The sequence below is a fragment of the Schistocerca gregaria genome, chromosome 7, assembly GCF_023897955.1.
Source record: "Schistocerca gregaria isolate iqSchGreg1 chromosome 7, iqSchGreg1.2, whole genome shotgun sequence".
NCBI lineage: Eukaryota > Metazoa > Arthropoda > Insecta > Orthoptera > Acrididae > Schistocerca > Schistocerca gregaria.
The window spans coordinates 534,331,513-534,351,617 of record NC_064926.1 but is presented as its reverse complement, the minus strand read 5'-3'; the positions used below and the strand labels follow the sequence as shown (position 1 = coordinate 534,351,617).

Genomic DNA, 20,105 nt, shown 5'->3' with positions numbered 1-20,105 from the left:
GTCAGTAATGACTCCTCGACCTCTCCGGGATCCAAACTGTTCTTCCTCGAGATTTGCTTCTACCAGTTTTTTCATTCTTCTGTAAAAAATTCGTGTTCGCATTTTGCAGCCATGACTAATTAAATTGATAATTCGGAAGTATTCACACCCTCCAACTCCTCCTTTCTTTCGAAATGGAATTATTACATTCTTTTTGAAGCCTGGGAGCATTTCGCCAGTCTCATATATCTTGCACAATCTTGGATGTTTTGCCACGGCCGTCTCTCACAACGCCATCAGAAGTTTTGACGCAATGTCGTCTACTCCCCGGGCCTTGTTTGACAGTCAGTGTTCCGTCGAATTATTCTCACAGTATCATAACTTCCATCTCATCTTCATCTACGTCTACTTTACTTTCTATAATATTGCCTTCAAAGTCATCTCTACATACTCCTTCACCTCTCAGCTTTCCCTTCTTTGCTTAGGACTGGTTTCCCCTCTGAGCTCTTGATATTCATATATCTGATTCTCTTTGCTCCAAATGCTTCTTTAATTTTGCTGTAGGCGGGATCTGTCTTTCTCCTAGTGAAATACGCTTCTAAATCATTACTTTTGTCCCCTAGCCATTCCTGCTTAGCCATTTTGCACTTCCTGTCAATCTCATTTTTTAAGCGTTTGTATTCCCTTTCGTGCAGAAATTCGTTTTGGGCATCTGACAAGCGAACAACGTTTCAACAATCCTTGCTGAGTTGGTGGAACTGTACGGTAGCAATGCAAAACAACCCAGCGATTCAATGGCGCAGCGCTCCCAGTCTGACGAAGATTGAACTGGCAGATCGTCTATCCGCAAACAATCGGAAGTGGCGAGCGAAGTGGAGGCCCTGGTGATCGAAGTCTGGCGTAGCATAATCGAGACGATAGTGGAGAAACTAATATCAGTGACGGTTCCATTTTCGACGTCTTGCACAGTATTTTGAACATGACCAAGGTTGCTGTCTGGTGTGTTCCGAGTCTGCTAACATCAATTCAAGCCTGCTGAATCTACAGCAGTTCAAGTCCGCCGAATCCAGGCGGCTGAGGAAATGTTGCAGCTGTGTCAGACCAAGCCAAATGACATCTTCAGCCGCAGAATCACCATGGTCGATTGCTGGATGTATTAATATGAGCCCGAGACGAAGGAGCAACGCGTGTAGTGACAAAGAGGATTCCCCAACACAGAGAAAGGCGACGACGCCAACATCGTCGGGCAAGACGATGCTGAGCGTTTTTTTGGGAGTGCCGTGTTGTAGTGCTAACAGATTTCGCTCCAACGAGGTAAACCGTCAGAGAGGAATACTACTGAAATCTCTCCAAAGGGCCATGGAAGACTGTCAAGACGAGGCATCGCGGGAAGCTCAACAAAGTGGGTGTCTTTGCTACACGACAACACACTATCTCATTCTGGAGAGGACATTGTCACACACGCTGCTTCTTTGGTCTATCAAATTTTGGTTAAGGCCCATATTTTCTTGATTTTATGACCAGACGAAACCACTTTCATTCGACGATACCTATTCGTTCTTTGACTGATCTGGAAGAAGGTTCATCAAAGTGGAACAGATGAAATATTAGTTCACTTTATTAAATAAATGAATAAAAGATTAATGTACCTTTGGCGCACTTCTCTGCCGTAGGAGTACTGGATAATTTACAACTGCTACTGACTAGCATCACCTGATGCACTGCATAACAAACTGTTCGGTTGAGGTACGATGTCCGCCATTGACAACTGTAATAATTCATCCGAAACCTTACAACTGTCACTGTCCTCAACGACGATGTTGACTGCTGGAGCTGACGTTACGAACTGGGCAGGGCTCTTGCATGCTCGACACTATATTGAACTCAGCGAGAGGGAGCAACTATACTGAGAGAGAGTGCGCGTTTTCTGGGGTGTCTCCCACAGGTTGTTGCAGATTGCACCGAGTCCTCGCTCATATCTGTCGTGTCGATTCGTGTTGCTCACTCTGGTGTGGCACCGTGGTCTACAGCCCAGAGTCTTCTTGCTCTTTCCGGGTCAACGTCAGGGTGTTTTCCTAAGTGGAATACTTCATGGGCAGCCAAAATGCAGACTTCTAAAACCAATATGAAGATGGCATTAATTCTTTCGGAAATGTCCGAAAGAACAGATGCCATCTTCATATTGTTAAGGCTAATCGGCTGATGACCTCCTTCAGGGCGACGTGCCTGAACTCTTACGGGACTCGGTAGACTGTCTGCCGCAAGAAATGAGAACAATGGCAGGGGCACTGAGAATGTAGTGTGTGGACTATAAGCTGAGAATGTGGGTCCCACGGGGAGCGTGCCGGCGATAAGTCCCTGCAGTCTGTGTCCTCGGTGGCTCAGATGGATAGAGCGTCTGCCATGTAAGCAGGAGATCCCGGGTTCGAGTCCCGGTCGGGGCACACATTTTCAGCTGTCCCGTTGATGTATATGAACGCCCGTCAGCAGCTAATGGTATTGACTTAATTGTAATTTCATTCTAAAACCATGGTCGCCCCCAAGTCACATACACTTGGGGAAAAAACTGAAGGGTGATTGCATAGTGAAGGACTAAAACCATTATCACTGTGTGGCTATCCCAAGTTTGCCCTGATTGTCTCTTCACACAGCCACTCCGCCTTCAATTACTACGACGAATCTCACTCGCAGTCTCCTTAGTCTATCTCCCGTCATTTCCTCCCAGTACACGCCCAACGTACCTCGATTTCAGTTCCCTGACAGTCACCATTACGTCTGCTACTCCTGTCTTTTTCTCTGACCTATTTATTTGCTTTGCTGTCACTTCATGTTACGCTCAAAATGCGTCTTTTCATTGTTCAGAGGGCTGTTCTCAAGTTTTTATTTGTTTGTGCATTTAAAGTAAACATTTCACACCTGCACGTTGCACTAGTATTTATAGACTCTTCATTTAAAACACATTGAGAATTTACTTCCGACTGCAGTATTCAGTTTACAAAAAGAATTTCAAGCCATTTTTATCGTCCAATTTCCTTCTCTGGTTCAGATTGCTTCGGTCAATTTTTGATTAACAGAATCCAGTACGTGAAAGTAAACAGAAACGAAAGTATCATAACTTGCATTAATGGTGTGCTTTCGGCTATTGTCCACACAAAAATACCTTCGTTTAACGAACTTAAGGAACTGTAGAATGACTTGGCAAAAATTTCCACTTGATGTCATGGATGACAGCTGTCTCTCTCTCTCTCTCTCTCTCTCTCTCTCTCTCTCTCTCTCTCTACATGTAGCTGAATGATAATATCCACAACAAAACAAAATCGCTGACAGTACCCGATTGAAATACTAGTGACGAACACCCGGAACAGGATACACCGTTTAAACATTTAAGAGTAACACTAGTAAGCTATAAGAAATGACACACGATTGTATGTGCTACACCGTTTTACAGCAAGAACTGAACGCAGTAGTAGTAGTAGTTCCGATTTTAGCTACATCCAATTCTGCGCGTCCGCAGCTCGTGGTTTCGCAGAAGCATTCTCGCTTCCCTAGGACGGGGTCCCGGGTTCGATTCCCGGCGGGGTCAGGGGTTTTCACCTGCCTCGAGATGACAGTGTGTTATTGTGTCGTCTTCATCGTCATCATTCATCCCCATTACGGTCTGAAGGAGGGCAACTGTAAACCACCTACACTAGGACCTTGCCTAGTACGGCGGTGCAGGTCTTCCCCATCGTTCCCCTAAGCTCTGTCAAGCAGTATGGGACTTCATCATCATCAATTCTGTGCTGCCAGCTGTTCTTAGCTGGCAAGGAAAGGATTCTGAGATCATCGCATATGGATTTTCCCAATAAGCAATTTACCTTACAAAATAATATCGCGTCACTCTCTTTCGCAGAGCTCATGGACTGCGAAAGCGTCGGTGTTAATGTCTAGCTGAAAAGTCACTTGCCTACAGTTTTGGTGTTAGACCGTATATACGGATAACCTTTTCACGACAAACATACCACGTAACAGGAACGTCGGCTACGCAAATGAACGTTTCGTCCGTCGTGTGTGATGGCTTGTGGACTGCGCATGTGGTTGGGGCTTGGGCGCTGATCCTGTGCTCACGGGCTGGGTGTGACAACCGCAGTGTAAGGTTTCGCAGAAGCATTTGCAATGCGACTCGCGGCGTCCCAGCCCCTAATACCGAATGTTCTGTCCCGCTGAATGACGTTACTGTGTAGTCCGCCATCCGTCTCTCTGTTCTTGCAAAGCTTCCGTCCTTATTTGGTAACACTGTTTCTATAGCACTTATGAACATCGCTCTCATACAACGGATTGCAGTATTCCTGTCCCGTTGATTTGAAAATCATTTCATACACAGACGGAAAAAATCGCTACCGTAGAAGGCGTTGTGCGACAAACTAAAGCCGGTAGGCGTGTTTCTACATCTGAAAGATGGTATCTATTCTAATTTGGCGCCAGTCACATTAAGTGCCGCGAATTTGAACGATGTCGTGTGATGGGGCTACGAGTAGCTGGATGTTCCTTTCGCTATTTATCAAAAAGACTTGGCGGGAATGTAGCCGTTGTACATTATTGCTGGCAGCGGTGGTCACGATAACGTACGGTCGCAAGAAGACTGGGTTCCAGAAGGCTCCGGCGCATTGTACTGTTTCTGCAGCAGCAGTTGCCACCACAGTGACACAATGAACTGTTACAAATCGGTTACTTCAAGGGCAGCTTCGAGCCAGACGCCCCGTAGTGTGCAATCCACTGACCGCAAACCACCGCCATTTGCGACTTTGCGTATCAAGCGAATGCTCACTGGATGGCAGGGTGAAAAAGTGCTCCGTTTTATGATGCAACCTTGTTCTGCTTCGGTGCCACTGACAATAGAGGCAGGCAACTGAGGGCCTGCACCCAAGCCGTCTACGTGCTAGACACGCCGGACCTGCATATGGAATTATGGCCTGGGCTGTGACTTCGCAATGACAGCAGTAGCACCCTCATGCTTATTCCAAGCACCTTGACTGCAAATTTGTACGTTATTCCGGTCATTCAACCTGTTGCACTGCCATTCATGAACTGCATTCCAGGGAGTGTTTTGCAACTGGATAACGCTCGTCCACATACCGCTGTTGTCGCCCGCCATGCTCTATAGTGTCAACAGATTGCCACTGTCTGCTTCGTCACTAGATCTGTCTCCAGTCAAGCACATATGGGACATCATCGGACGGCAACCCCTGCATCATCCACAAACATAATTAATTGTTCCTGTTTTGACCGACCAAGTGCGAAAGGCACAGAAATGCAGCCCACAAACAGACAGGCACCATCTCTACAACACAATGCATGCATGTCTGCACACTTGCATTCAACATTCTGGCGGTTACACCTGTCATTAATGCACCAGCATTTTCGATTTGCAATGGCGTATCTTGCGATGTTGATCACTTAAATATATTAACTTGACAAATGTATTCCCAAAATTTCATTACTCTACATTAATTATTTATGGGTGTTGCGATTTTTTTGTCTGTGCATTTCCACTCATAAGGTGTATACGTGCCAGCCTACGAATCCAAAGGATGGAGTTCAGTGTTCAGCTAGTAGTAAGATTTTATTCTTATTCTGTCGCTTCTGTCCCCTCTAGTGTGACTCTACATGTGACAAATACCGAGTAGCATGGTGGTCCGGAGTCTACGTTAAACAGTAGGTCCTCCTATCATCACTGCCTTAGTAAAACAATTGGAAGAGGAAGCCAAATTGAAGACCACGCCCAGTAAAAAAGCGCGGTGTACAAACCAACCTTCGGGTTGAGACAGCTATACAGCTAGGGCGTGGATCACCTTTGACAATCCAACAGCCACGATTTGTTGTGGTGTGAGTTTTGTAAGTTTTCGATATGTGCCCATTGGTAGATGACACAAAATTCGCACGCGCAGATTAGCCAATTCCTTATGAATACCTGGTTTAGGGGCTCTGAGCTCGTGTTTAATGATATCTCGGAAGAGTTAGGTGAGGGGCTGCAATCTGGGGGGCCTGGCAGCTCACCAAACTACGGTAGCACGTTGTTACCTGACCGCAAAAGCAATTGTCTTTGCTGGAAAATGCCGCCCCCTCGCCCCCTGAACAGGATATCCAGCATGGAGCCATCAAAATAACATAGATGTGCCTACTTCGAAGCTTACGAGGTGCCTTCGGTGACAACCACAGGTCTCAGAATGGTCCAGACGAAGTTCTCGCTGCGCATAAAATTGCAATCGCCGGTCAAGTACGCACCTTACTGCGCGTGTTGCACGGCCTTCGACTTTTAAGAAAAATAGTCATTTTTCACATCGGACACTCGTCTTTACTGTTCCAAAGTACAATCACAACTCTGACGTAGCCATTTAATTTTAACCGGCGACGTTTCTGGTTTTACGAGGGAGCACACACGGGTCGTCCCATTCCCAAGAACTAGTTGCAGAATGGGTTCTCCGAAATAATTTGTCCTTCCCATGTACGGTAAGTCTCTGTCATTCGTCCCATAGAATTTCCTCCTACTCCTCTTCACAGAAGAAGCAAACCCTCCAACGTGTATGTTGCATGAGACATGATGGACAGTTCACAGTATGTCATCTAACAGCGAGCTCATCGTCATTGTTCGACTTCGACAGGAATTCGTTACGGCAACACGTGGACATACATATCTCGTCGTCAGAGTCATACACGAACCCAACACCAGGTGTACCACAATGTGCCGTTTGTTGAAGCCGCTTGAACAGTCATTTCAAGTGAGCACTGTACGAATGATCGGCCCCAGTTAGTTGGTAGTCTCACCCACTGCGAAAATCTTATCGAAAGACGCAATACGAGGTTGTGATTTGTCTATGAGAAACTTCTACTAGAAAAACGTATCATAAACTTGCCACTTCCCATCTCGTGGCAGTCGGGAATTTAGTGTGTCTGTGACACCCCTGGTCGTAACCTAGATTATATACGATGGCAATCCGTCGAAGAGGACCGTAGTCGTCTTCTAGTCGTGGAACGCGCTCGGGGGGAAAGCTTATTCACGTTTGTCAAGTCTCAGTTCGCACCAGGCACGGCACGTTCATAATATTGAGTCTTTGCTGTTGTCGACACAGCACTTCGAAGCATCTTCGCAGTGTCTCTTGAAATGAGATACGGACAAAAGAACTAACTCACAAAAGCAAAAATACTAAAAATTCACTTAGTTTCAAACCGCCCATTTGACTTGGATAAATTTTTCTTTTCATTTTTTATCGAGAACCTGTTTCTGCATGCTCTTGACTACAGGAAATTGCCATGTGCAACCACCTCTGCAAAGGAGATAAACGTAAACTGACTGTCTCAGCGCAGTTCAGCAAAGCATGCTACGTCCCCAATCGCTATTTCCGAGTTAGTCGGCGACTATAGCTTCAACGAAAGTTTCAGTAGGCCTAAATTAGGAACTTCTATCAAAGGTTTTTCTGTTCCCTTACTGCAAGGTGGGGCAAACGACAGTGGTCAGGAGAACAGAGTTCCAGGCTACGCAGAAACACAGCAGAGGAAAGGAAATACAGTACTGAACTGACAACAGCAGATGTCCGAAAAGTTCTGATACAGTTCTTGAAGACTATGAGGGACGTTGCGATACACCTTAGACTTGAGGGCTCCCCACACAAAATAATCGCACACTGACAGATCAGGTGACCTGGGTGGCCAGCTACGGCCGCGACCAAACTGATCTTTGCCACCGACTCTGTCAGGCGTGAAGATTGTGTAAATATGCTCCAAGGTTCGGTCGCAAAGGTATCTCAAGTACTTATCTCTCCTGCGGAATCTCTCTCTTCTTTACAGCGAATGCCAGATCTTTCACTACTAGCCTACCTAACTGTGAATGGCGTCACCCTCTAAATGGGACACAGGAACTAGGTAGAATTCCTACAAACGAAGTTCGAGGTGCTGTTTTCTACTGAAACCGAAACTCAGTCAATAAGACTCACTTTGCCTGTTGGAAAACCTGCTGTATTCAGTGCCATGAAGGGACAAATAAGAAAGGGAAGGGGTCCATTAATCGTCAGGAGTTTAAATGTATGGCCAATAATGGAACCTATATTATGGGAATGACAGCAAGAGATTGGAAAGAACAGCAAGTGTACTCAGTGTATATGTCTGGTGGCCTCATTCAAGATGTTGAAGAGGCTATCGCAGCAGCCATTGAGGGAACAGGTCGCACGCAACTGCAGATTGAGGAGAACACTGGAAGAAGTGATGCATGTCGTCAGGATCCCGAAATCGTATTTTGATAATTCCAGAGACTGGTAGAGATGAATGAGAAGACAAAACTAGCGCATGTAGTATCAACCAACCTTACAATTTGGAGCACTGCACCAGTACTGATCGTGGCCCTTTGGTTCTGAGTTGAGTGGAAGGCTTGAACCAGAGACTCTGAGGATTCTGTTACAAGCTAGCCTGCTACTTTCTGGTTTTGCGACGTACGATTGACAACTGTAGGGTTTTTACAATTGGGTTAGGTGTGCATTACGCTTCACGGAATGCTACCGAGGTAGCTAACTGTGTGTGGGATGCACCCAAATTTTCTTTTTGATTAATCGACTCTTCATCCACGCCAAGCAAAGCCAGCTATAGGGAACTCGGAAGACAAAAAAAATTCGCTTAAAGCCTAGTGATTAACTGCCGAATCATTCGCAAGGAAGTGACAGAGTTAAAAGTGCTCGTCAAAAGCACTGAAGCTCTCACAATACTAGGTACAGAAAGCTGGTTGAAACCTGAAACTGACAGCAGTGAGATTTTTTGGGGAAAATTTAAGTGTGTATCGACAGGATAGGCTAATGGGAAATGGAGGTGGTGTATTTGTCACAGGAGAAAAGAAACTCAAATCGACTGAGATAGAAATTGAAGTTGCTTGCGACATTGTTTGGGCAAGAATGGGCATAAAATGGTAACTGAATCTTTCTATGTCCATCGAACTAACCACTTTATGGAACCAAAAGCTTTAAAGAAATCCTCAGCTCACTTGTAAGTACGTTCTCCAAGCATACTGTAATCATCGGTGGAGACTTTACTCATCCAACAATCAATTAAAAAAATTGCAGGTTTGTTAGTGGTGAGCGTGATAACAGGTCCTGTGAAACATTACTAAATGACTTCTCTGAAAACCACCTAGAACAGATTATTCTAATGCCGCCTTACGTGGGCATATTTTGGATCAAATAGCAACAAGGACACCTGACCTATTTAAGGCTCAGTACGCATGAGGTACTTGTAGCAACAATGATTACCGAAGAACAAAGGACAGTTAAAATAAGAAGAAGAATGTATATGGTTTGCAAACTAGATAAACAGGCAATAGAGTCATATTCCAAAATAGGTACGAACCTAGTAGCGCCGTTCATAAAGGAAGTGCCCCTTCATAGTATATGGCCACTGTAAAGAAATTTCAACAGGCTACAGCATAACAGGTATCAAACGAAGTACAAGATATGGACACAAGAGACGCTGCATGAAACTTGTTTGGCTGTCAAGAGAGCAATGCGTCAAACCTTCAATGATGAATGTAGCAGAATACTGCCCAATGATCTCTCAGAAAACGCAAAGAAATCCTGGTCATATGCTAACGTTCTTAGTGGTACCGAACTTAGTGTCCTCACAGTCATGGACAAGACACGTACTGAACGTGAGGGTAGCACAGCACAGCACAGCACAGCACAGCACAGCAGAAACGCTGAAGTCTGTTTTAAACTGTTCGTCTACATAGGAAAACTTATATCTATTGTCCCACTTTTAAATTCTCACACTATAAAGAAGATGAATGAATTAGATATTAGTGTCAGTGGTGTTGAAACACAGCTGAAACCGCTAAAACGGAGTTAAGCTCCAGGGCATGATGGAATCCCTATCAGATTCTACACAGAATTTGCGGCTCTTAACTATAATCTACCGTTGATCCCACTAACAAAAAACCGTGCACAGTAGTAGGAAAAGTACGGGTCAGACCCGTCTACAAAATCGGTAGTAGACATGATCCACTCAAATACAAATAACAATCTAGTATCCTTGACATCCATTGTTTGTAGAATCTTGGAATATATTCTGAGCTCAAACATAATGAGATGTTGTTGTTGTTGTCTTCAGTCCTGAGACTGGTTTGATGCAGCTCTCCATGCTACTCTATCCTGTGCAAGCTGCTTCATCTCCCAGTACCTACTGCAACCTACATCCTTCTGAATCTGCTTAGTGTACTCATCTCTCGGTCTCCCTCTACGATTTTTACCCTCCACGCTGCCCTCCAATGCTAAATTTGTGATCCCTTGATGCCTCAAAACATGTCCTACCAACCGATCCCTTCTTCTAGTCAAGTTGTGCCACAAACTTCTCTTCTCCCCAATCCTATTCAATACCTCCTCATTAGTTACGTGATCTATCCACCTTATCTTCAGTATTCTTCTGTAGCACCACATTTCGAAAGCTTCTATTCTCTTCTTGTCCAAACTAGTTATCGTCCATGTTTCACTTCCATACATGGCAACACTCCAAACAAATACTTTCAGAAACGACTTCCTGATACATAAATCTATATTCGATGTTAACAAATTTCTCTTCTTCAGAAACGCTTTCCTTGCCATTGCCAGTCTACATTTTATATCCTCTCTACTTCGACCATCATCAGTTATTTTACTTCCTAAATAGCAAAACTCCTTTACTACTTTAAGTGTCTCATTTCCTAATCTAATTCCCTCAGCATCACCCGATTTAATTTGACTACATTCCATTATCCTCGTTTTGCTTTTGTTAATGTTCATCTTATATCCTCCTTTCAAGACACTGTCCATTCCGTTCAACTGCTCTTCCAAGTCCTTTGCCGTCTCTGACAGAATTACAATGTCATCGGCGAACCTCAAAGTTTTTACTTCGTCTCCATGAATTTTAATACCTACTCCAAATTTTTCTTTTGTTTCCTTTACTGCTTGCTCAATATACAGATCGAATAACATCGGGGAGAGGCTACAACCCTGTCTCACTCCTTTCCCAACCACTGCTTCCCTTTCATGCCCCTCGACTCTTATGACTGCCATCTGGTTTCTGTACAAATTATAAATAGCCTTTCGCTCCCTGTATTTTACCCCTGCCACCTTTAGAATTTGAAAAAGAGTATTCCAGTCAACATTGTCAAAAGCTTTCTCTAAGTCTACAAATGCTAGAAACGTAGGTTTGCCTTTTCTTAATCTTTCTTCTAAGATAAGTCGTAAGGTCAGTATTGCCTCACGTGTTCCAACATTTCGACGGAATCCAAACTGATCCTCCCCGAGGTCTGCATCTACCAGTTTTTCCATTTGTCTGTAAAGAATTCGCGTTAGTATTTTGCAGCCGTGGCTTATTAAACTTATAGTTCGGTAATTTTCACATCTGTCAGCACCTGCTTTCTTTGGGATTGGAATTATTATATTCTTCTTGAAGTCTGAGGGTATTTCACCTGTCTCATACATCTTGCTCACCAGCTGGTAGAGTTTTCTCAGGACTGGTTGTCCCAAGGCCGTCAGTAGTTCTAATGGAATGTTGTCTACTCCGGGGGCCTTGTTTCGACTCAGGTCTTTCAGTGCTCTGTCAAACTCTTCACGCAGTATCGTATCTCCCATTTCGTCTTCATCTACATCCTCTTCCATTTCCATAATATTGTCCTCAAGTACATCGCCCTTGTATAAACCTTCTATATACTCCTTCCACCTTTCTGCCTTCCCTTCTTTGCTTAGAACTGGGCTGCCATCTGAGCTCTTGATATTCATACACTTGGTTCTCTTCTCTCCAAAGGTCTCTTTAATTTTCCTGTAGGCAGTATCTATCTTACCCCTAGTGAGATAAGCTTCTACATCCTTACATTTGTCCTCTAGCCATCCCTGTTTAGCCATTTTGCACTTCCTGTCGATCTCATTTTTGAGACGTTTGTATTCCTTTTTGCCTGCTTCATTTACTGCATTTTTATATTTTCTCCTTTCATCAATTAAATTCAATATTTTTTTCTGTTACCCAAGGATTTCTAGCAGCCCTCGTCTTTGTACCTACTTTATCCTCTGCTGCCTTCACTACTACATCACTCAGAGCTACCCATTCTTCTTCTACTGTATTTCTTTCGCCTATTCCTGTCAATTGTTCCCTTATGCTCTCCCTGAAACTCTGTACAACCTCTGGTTCTTTCAGTTTATCCAGGTCCCATCTCCTTAATTTCCCACATTTTTGCAGTTTCTTCAGTTTTAATCTACAGGTCATAACCAATAGATTGTGGTCAGAATCCACATCTGCCCCTGGAAATGTCTTACAACTTAAAACCTGGTTCCTAAATCTCTGTCTTACCATTACATAATCTATCTGATACCTTTTAGTATCTCCAGGGTTCTTCCACGTATACAACCTTCTTTCATGATTCTTAAACCAAGAGATAATGCCAAACAAAATGACCTCCATGTCAACCTGCATGGATTCCGAAAACATAAATTATGTGAAAGACAAATATTACTTTTCTTGTATGATACACAGAAAGCCATTCTTCAAGACTATCAGGTTGATGCAGTATTTCTCAATTTCCAAGAAGCTTCTGACTCAGTACCAGACCTACACTAACTATTAAAAATAAAGTCATACGGGGGTATCAATGGAATTTGTGAATAGATTGAGGATTATTTGTTAGGGAGGACGCAGCATATTATCTTGGATGGAGAGCCATCGACAGATGTAGAAGTAACTTCATATATGCCCGGGAAAGCGTTTTAGGACCATTGTTGTTCATGCTTTATATTAATGATCTTATAGACAATTTAATAGTAACCTCAGGCTTTTTTGCTGACGATGTGTGTATACACACGTCAAAAAAACTTGGCAAGGCATTCGTTTTCAATGATGACAATTCGTGCCCCCATCGTGCACATCTTGTGAATGACTTCAAAAATGGTTTAAATGGCTCTGAGCACTATGAGATTTTAACATCTGACTTCATCAGTCCCCTAGAACTTAGAACTACTTAAACCTAACTAACCCAAGGACATCACACACATCCATGCCCGAGGCAGGGTTCGGACCTGCGACCGTAGCAGTCGCGCGGTTCCGGATTGAAGCGCCTAGAACCGCTCGGTCACAGAGGCCGGCGTTAATAACTTCCTTCAGGATAACATCGCTCGACTAGAGTGGCCAGCATGTTCTCCAGACGTGATTTCTATCGAACATGTCTGGGATAGATTAAAAAGGGCTGTTTATTGACGACGTGACCCACCAACCACTCTGAGGTATCTACGCTGAATCGCCGCCGTTGAGGAGTGGGACAATCTTTACCAATAGTGCCTTGATGAACTTGTGGATAGTATGCCACGACGAATACAGACATCCATCAGTGTGAGAGTACGTGCTACTGGGTATCAGAGATACCGATGTGTACAGCGATCTGGACAATCACCTCTGAAGGTCTCGCTGTATTGAGGTGCAACAAGCAATGTGTAGTTTTTATGAGCAATAAAAAGGGCGGAAATGATGTTTATGTTGACCTCTATTCCAATTTTCTGTACAGGTTGCGGAACTCTCGGAACCGAGATGATGCACAACTTTTTTTGATGTGTGTATATAAAGATTCAGTAAGACCTTGATAGGATTTCAAAGTGGTGCAAAGATTGTCAATTTGCTTTAAATGTTCAGAAATGTAAAACTGCCCACTTAAAAAAACCTTACTATCCTCTGACTATAATACCAGTGAGTCACTGTTGGAATCGGCCAATTTATACAAATACCTGGGTGTAACACTTTCTAGGAATATGAAATGGAACGATCACACGTGCTCAGTCGTGGATACAGCAGGTGGCAGATTTCGGTTTGTTGGGAGAATACTGGGGAAGTTCTATCAGCCTACGAAGGAGATTTCTTACAGATCACTCGTCGTATCGGTTCTAGAATATTGCTCAAGTGTGTGGGACTCGTACCAAATAGTACTCAAAGGGCATATTGAACATATGGAGATAAGGGCACCATAAATGGTCGTAGTTATTGGCCCTTTGCGGAGAGTCTCAGATATGCTAAAGAAACAACTAGCAGATGCTCGATGATAAACGTTACACCGAAAAAGGGTATTTACACAGTTTCAAGAAATGGCTTTAAATTATGACTGCGAATATACTACAACCTTCCACGTACCGCTCTCGTAGGGATCGCGGGGACTACATTAATTACAGCATGAGCAGAAGCATTTAAGCGATCATTCTTCCTGCACTCCATACGTGAATGGAACGGAAAGAAGAGCTAATAACTGGTAAAGTGGGAAGTGTCCTCTCATATGCACTTCGGAGTGTTTGCAGAATATGGAAGTACATAAAGAATCAATGTGACTTCTGCACACTGTTAGGTCTGTCAACAAACAGCCATTGTAGGCTTATTTCAAGTTCTTACTGCGCACCGTTTGTCACTTTACGCCAAGGTTTGTACGCGCGCTTAAGTTACCACACGCCACAGCGACTTCATTCGAACATTCCACTGTATTCGTGAGATTCACTCTAAAACAAAATGACGACCACGAAGGAATTACCCGAATTGGACGGAAATCGTTGGATGTGATGTACATTTACAGGAAAAGGAATCATTACACTTTCAGAAAAAACGAATGATTTATTCAAGAGAAAGAGCTTCACGCATTCATCAAGTGAGTAACGCTTTGGTCCACCTCTGTCTCTTACGCAAGTAGTTATTCGCCTTGGCATTGATTGATAGCTGGTAGATTTATTCCTGATGGATATCGTGCCAAATTCTGTCCAGTTGGAGGTACCTGCACATAATGCTCCTAACGTTCTCAGCTTGGTATAGATCCAGCGACCTTGCTGGCCATGGGATGGTTTGGCCAAAACGAAGACAAGCAGTAGAAACTGCCGTCGCGTGTGTGTGAGCATTATCTTGCTGATGTGTAAGCCCAGGGTGGCTCGCCATGAAGGGCAACAGAACGGGGCACAGAACATCGTCGATATACCGCTGTGCTGTAACGGTGCCGCGGATGACAATGAAAGGGGTGCTACTATGAAAGGAAGAGGCACCCCAGAGCATCACTCCTGGTTATCGCGCTGTATGAAGGGCGGCTGTCAGACTGGTACCATACCGCCGCCTGGTGCCTTTCCAGACATGATGTCAGTCTGGTGTCTTGTGAACTGGAGTGGAACTGTCTTCAGTGATGAGCTCCGCTTCGAACTGAGCCCCGATGATCTGCAAAGATATGTCTGGAGGCACTCCTGACTGCGGTAGGATACCAACCTGTCGCCCGTCACACGACCCAACAACCAGGAGTTGTGGTCCAGGGTGCCATTTCTGTTAACAGCAGGATACATTCAGCTGTTATCCGCGGCACCCTTACAGCACAGCAGTACGTCGGCTACGCCTCGTTTTGTTGCCCATCATGGCAAGTTATCCTGGGCTTACATTTCAACAAGATAATACCGTGTGCGGGCGGGCGAGAGTTTTAATTGCTTTATTTTCGTGCATGCCAAACCCTTAACTTGACCAGCAAGGTCACAGGCTCTTGCCCCAATTGAGAACTTTTGGAGGGTTATGGGCAGAGCCCTCTAATTAGTTCGGGATTTTGACGATCTAACGCGCCAGTTGGACAGAATTTGGCACGATGTCCCTAGAGGACGACATCCAACAAATCCATAAATCAATGCCAAGCCGAATAACTGCTTGCAGAAGGGCCAGAGATGGGTCAACGCGTTACGAACTTTATCAATTTCTGAAGTTCTCTCTCTTTGAATAAATAATTTTTTTCTGAATTTGCAATGATTTGTTGGTCGGTACATGTATTTCCGTCCCATTCGGATAATGTCTTCGGGTGCGTCTTTGAGTGCAAAAAACAAAAGAACTGCTGCTCAGTCGTTGTGCCAGGATAACAGCAACAGTTGATGACCGCTACATACAAATTATGGTTCGCAAGCATGCCGAAGCAAACGGAACAGGACTGTGCGCTGCCATTTCGGAGGTAAGCGGGGGACAGTGTAGGCCCAGACTGTAGTAAGCAGTCGTCTTCAGGCAGGTAGGTGGACCAGCCACGTTTCGCGCCAATAGCACGTACGGATATCGAACGGCTCTCATTTGTCTCTAGGGTTATGTGAGGGCAGTACAGAATGGCGAAAGGGTCCTCCTCAACACTGAACGGATCACAATCAGCGTTTGGGTAATGAGACTCGTCTTTCAAGACGATAATGCAGAGTTCACAGCGCCCACATCGTGAACACCTGGCAACGGAATAGAATGGCTTATTATATCTGTTGCCATGAGCCCGACTGTACATGCTTGCGAGCAGTTGAATGCATCGCAGGAACACACTTTACACACTGGATCATGTCAAGAGGGCGTGAACAGTGGGGCAGGGTTGAGCAGCTAAGCCTCTACTGCATTATAGACAGCACATCTAGGAGGATGCAAGCATACTACAATGTACAGGGTGTAGTAACATGGCGCTGAATATCAGTCAAAATGTTCAACGATGTATAGTTTGCAACAGAATATTTTGTTTACTGTTCTTCTTACACAATATTTTTATTTGTTTAATACGGAAATTCATTACCAGCTGTCCTTCAGTCTAAGCCTGCTTGCTTCAACGGACAAGCGAAAGTTATAAATCCTTCTTTAAGCAATTTAGACGGAAGTTACTAGTTTGTGTCTAACCATAATAAGGGGTACAACATATCACTATTTTAAAAGCACTGGTTAATACGTCTTGATTTCACCACTGTCGGGAAAAAATACCGATCATCCAATCATCCAGAAAGAGCCGCCCAAAATTTTCGCGATTGGTTCGTATTGCGGTAGTACGTGGCGAGACGCACAGGGTATCTTATCTGCCGAACACTTCACCGGACCACGTGCTGAGGGCGTTAATGTCACGCTGACTGGGATAAAAGGAGGGCGAGCACACGGTACATGTTAGAGCACTCATCATCATCATGATCTAAGACTGATTATGCCTTTCAGCATTCAGTCTGGAGCATAGTCCCCCTTATAAAATTCCTCCATTATCCCCCATTCAGTGCTAACATTGATGCCTCTTCTGATGTTAAGCCTATTACTTCAAAATCATTCTTAACCGAATCCAGGTACCTTCTCCTTGGTCTACCCCGACTCCTCCCTCCACTGCTGAACCCATGAGTCTCTTGCGTAACCTAGCTTCTCCCATGCGTTTAACATGCCCCCACCATCTAAGCCTGATCGCTCTGACTGCTACATCTGTAGAGTTTATTCACAGTTTTTCTCTAATTTCCTCATTGTGGACACCCTCCTGCCATTGTTCCCATCTACTAGTACCTGCAATCATCCTAGCTACTTTCATATCCGTAACCTCAACCTTGTTGATAAGGTAACCTGAATCCACCCAGCTTTCGCTCCCATACAACAAAGTTGGTCGAAAGATTGAACGGTGCACAGATAACTTAGTCTTGGTACTGACTTCCTTCTCGCAGAAGAGAGTAGATCGTAGCTGCGCGCTCACTGCATTAGCTTTGCTACACCTCGCTTCCAGTTCTTTCACTATTTTGCCATCCTGTGAGAATATGCATCCTAAGTACTTTAAACTGTCCACCTGTTCTAACTTTGTTCCTCCTATTTGGCACTCAATCCGTTTATATTTCTTTCCCACTGACATTACTTACGTTTTGGAGATGCTAATCTTCATACCATAGTCCTTACATTTCTGATCTAGCTCTGACATATTACTTTGCAAACTTTCAATCGAATCTGCCATCACAACTAAGTCATCCGCATATGCAAGACTGCTTATTTTGTGTTCACATATCTTGATCTCACCCAGCCAGTATATTGTTTTCAACATATGATCCATAAATAATATGAACAACAGTGGAAACAGGTTGCAGGCTTGTCTTACCCCTGAAACTACTCTGAACCATGAACTCAATTTACGGCAACTAACTGCTGCCTGACTATCTACGTAAAGACCTTTAATTGCATGCAAAAGTTTGCCTCCTATTCCATAATCTCGTAGAACAGACAATAAAGCCCTCCTAGGAACCCGGTCATATGCCTTTTCTAGACCTATAAAGCATAGATGCAGTTTCCTGTTCCACTCATAACACTTCTCCATTATTTGCTGTAAGCTAAAGATCTGGTCCTGACAATCTCTAAGAGGCCTAAACCACACTGATTTTCATCCAATTTCTCCTCAACTAATACTCGTTCTTTCCTTTCAACAATACCTGACAAGATTTTACCCACAACGCTGATTAAAGAGATACCTCTGTAGTTGTTACAATGTTTTCTATTTCCATGTTTAAAGATTGGTGTGATTACTGCTTTCGTCCAGTCTGATGGAACCTGTCCTGACTCCCACGCCATTTCAATTATCCTTAGTAGCCATTTAAGACCTGACATTCCATTGTATTTGATGAGTTCCGACTTAATTTCATCCACCCAGGCCGCTTTATTGCACTGCAATATATTGACCATTTTCTCCACTTCCTCAAATGTGATCCTATTTCCATTATCATTCTTATCCCATTGTACATCGAAATCTGAAACATTACTGATCGTATTTTCACCTACATCGAGCAATTCTTCAAAATATTCCCTCCATCTGCCCAAGGCATCAACAGTTTTCACCAGCAGTTTTCCTGACCTGTCCAAAATACTTGTCATTTCCTTCTTTCCTCCCTTTCGAAGACTGCTAATTACACTCCAGAATGGTTTTCCAGCAGCTTGACCCATAGTCTCCAACCTGCTTCCAAAGTCTTCCCAAGACTTCTTCTTGGATGCTGCAATTATCTGTTTGGCTTTGTTTCTTTCTTCAACATAACTGTCTCTGTCTACCCGAGTTCTAGAATGTAGCCATTTTTGGTACGCCTCCTTTTTCCTTTTACAGGCTGCCTTGACTGTGTCATTCCACCAAGCTGTTTGCTTCATCCTACCTTTACACACTACTGTTCCAAGACATTCTTTAGCCACTTCTAGTACTGTGTCCCTGTACCTTGTCCAATCCTTTTCCAATGACTGTAATTGACTACATTCAACTAACTGGCACCGTTCTGAGATCACTGTTATGTACTTGTGTCTGATTTCCTTATCCTGAAGTTTCTCCACTCTTATCCTCCTACATATGGACCTGACCTGCTGTACTTTCGGCCTCACAATCCCAATTTCACTGCAGATTAAATAGTGATCAATGTCATCAAAGAATCCCCTGAATACACGTGTGTCCCTACAGCCTTCCTGAATTCCCGATCTGTTATTATATAGTCAATGGCAGATCTGGTTCCCCTGCCTTCCCAAGTATACCGGTGAATGTTCTTATGCTTAAAAAAGGAGTTTGTGATTACTAAGCCCATACTGGCACAGAAATCCAAGAGTTGTTTCCCGTTCCTGTTAGCCTCCATATCCTCTCCAAATTTACCCATAACCTTTTCATACCCTTCTGTTCGATTTCCAATCCTGGCATTAAAATCACCCATGAGCAGAACACTGTCCTTGTCCTTTACTCTAACAACTACGCCACTGAGTGCATCATAAAGACCATCCATCTTATCTTGATCTGTCCCTTCACAATGCGAATATACTGACCCAATCCTAATTTTCTTGCTAGACACTGTCAGATCTATCTGTTAGAGGACTAAGCCCTAAAAATCAACAAAGACAAAGATTCAGTATCTCGGGTACTGTCGAAGTTTTTGATGTATGGATGCGTACAAAAATCTGAAAATATATTTAGGTGTGTATCAGAATGTATTTATTATAACGGTGAGAAAATGACTGAATGATTTACAAGACTTGAATTTAACAACGTAGGAAAAGATCGATTGTTACCATCACACACTGCGGATGAAGTTAGGATGGAGACAGCAAGAATATTACGTAAAGCTAAGCCACCTAGCAGTAATTTGTCCCAAGGAGAAAAGAAGGCATTACGGGAGATCAATGAGGACAGGAGTATTATTGTACTTTCCGCTGACAAGGGAAACGCTACAGTGTTGATGAAGAGTGAGGATTACCACAGGAAGATCGACGATCTTTTGGATCCTACCATTTACAGGAAGCTGAACAAAGATCCTACAGCAAAAGTGTTGACAGCTACTAACCAACTAATAAAAAAGTCTTCTATTCCTGCAGCAGATAAAAAAGATCTT

General features: G+C 43.8%; 1 protein-coding gene and 1 non-coding gene across 6 annotated transcripts in view; one reads left to right on the top strand and one right to left on the bottom strand.

The window, feature by feature from the left end:
• The window catches only part of LOC126282028 (myotubularin-related protein 6), a 428,326-nt gene that overhangs the window by 333,838 nt on the left and 74,383 nt on the right, over window positions 1–20,105 (bottom strand). The window lies entirely within an intron of this gene.
• Trnat-ugu (transfer RNA threonine (anticodon UGU)) lies at window positions 2,350–2,423 on the top strand. The gene has a single exon. It is a non-coding gene; the product is annotated as a tRNA-Thr (tRNA).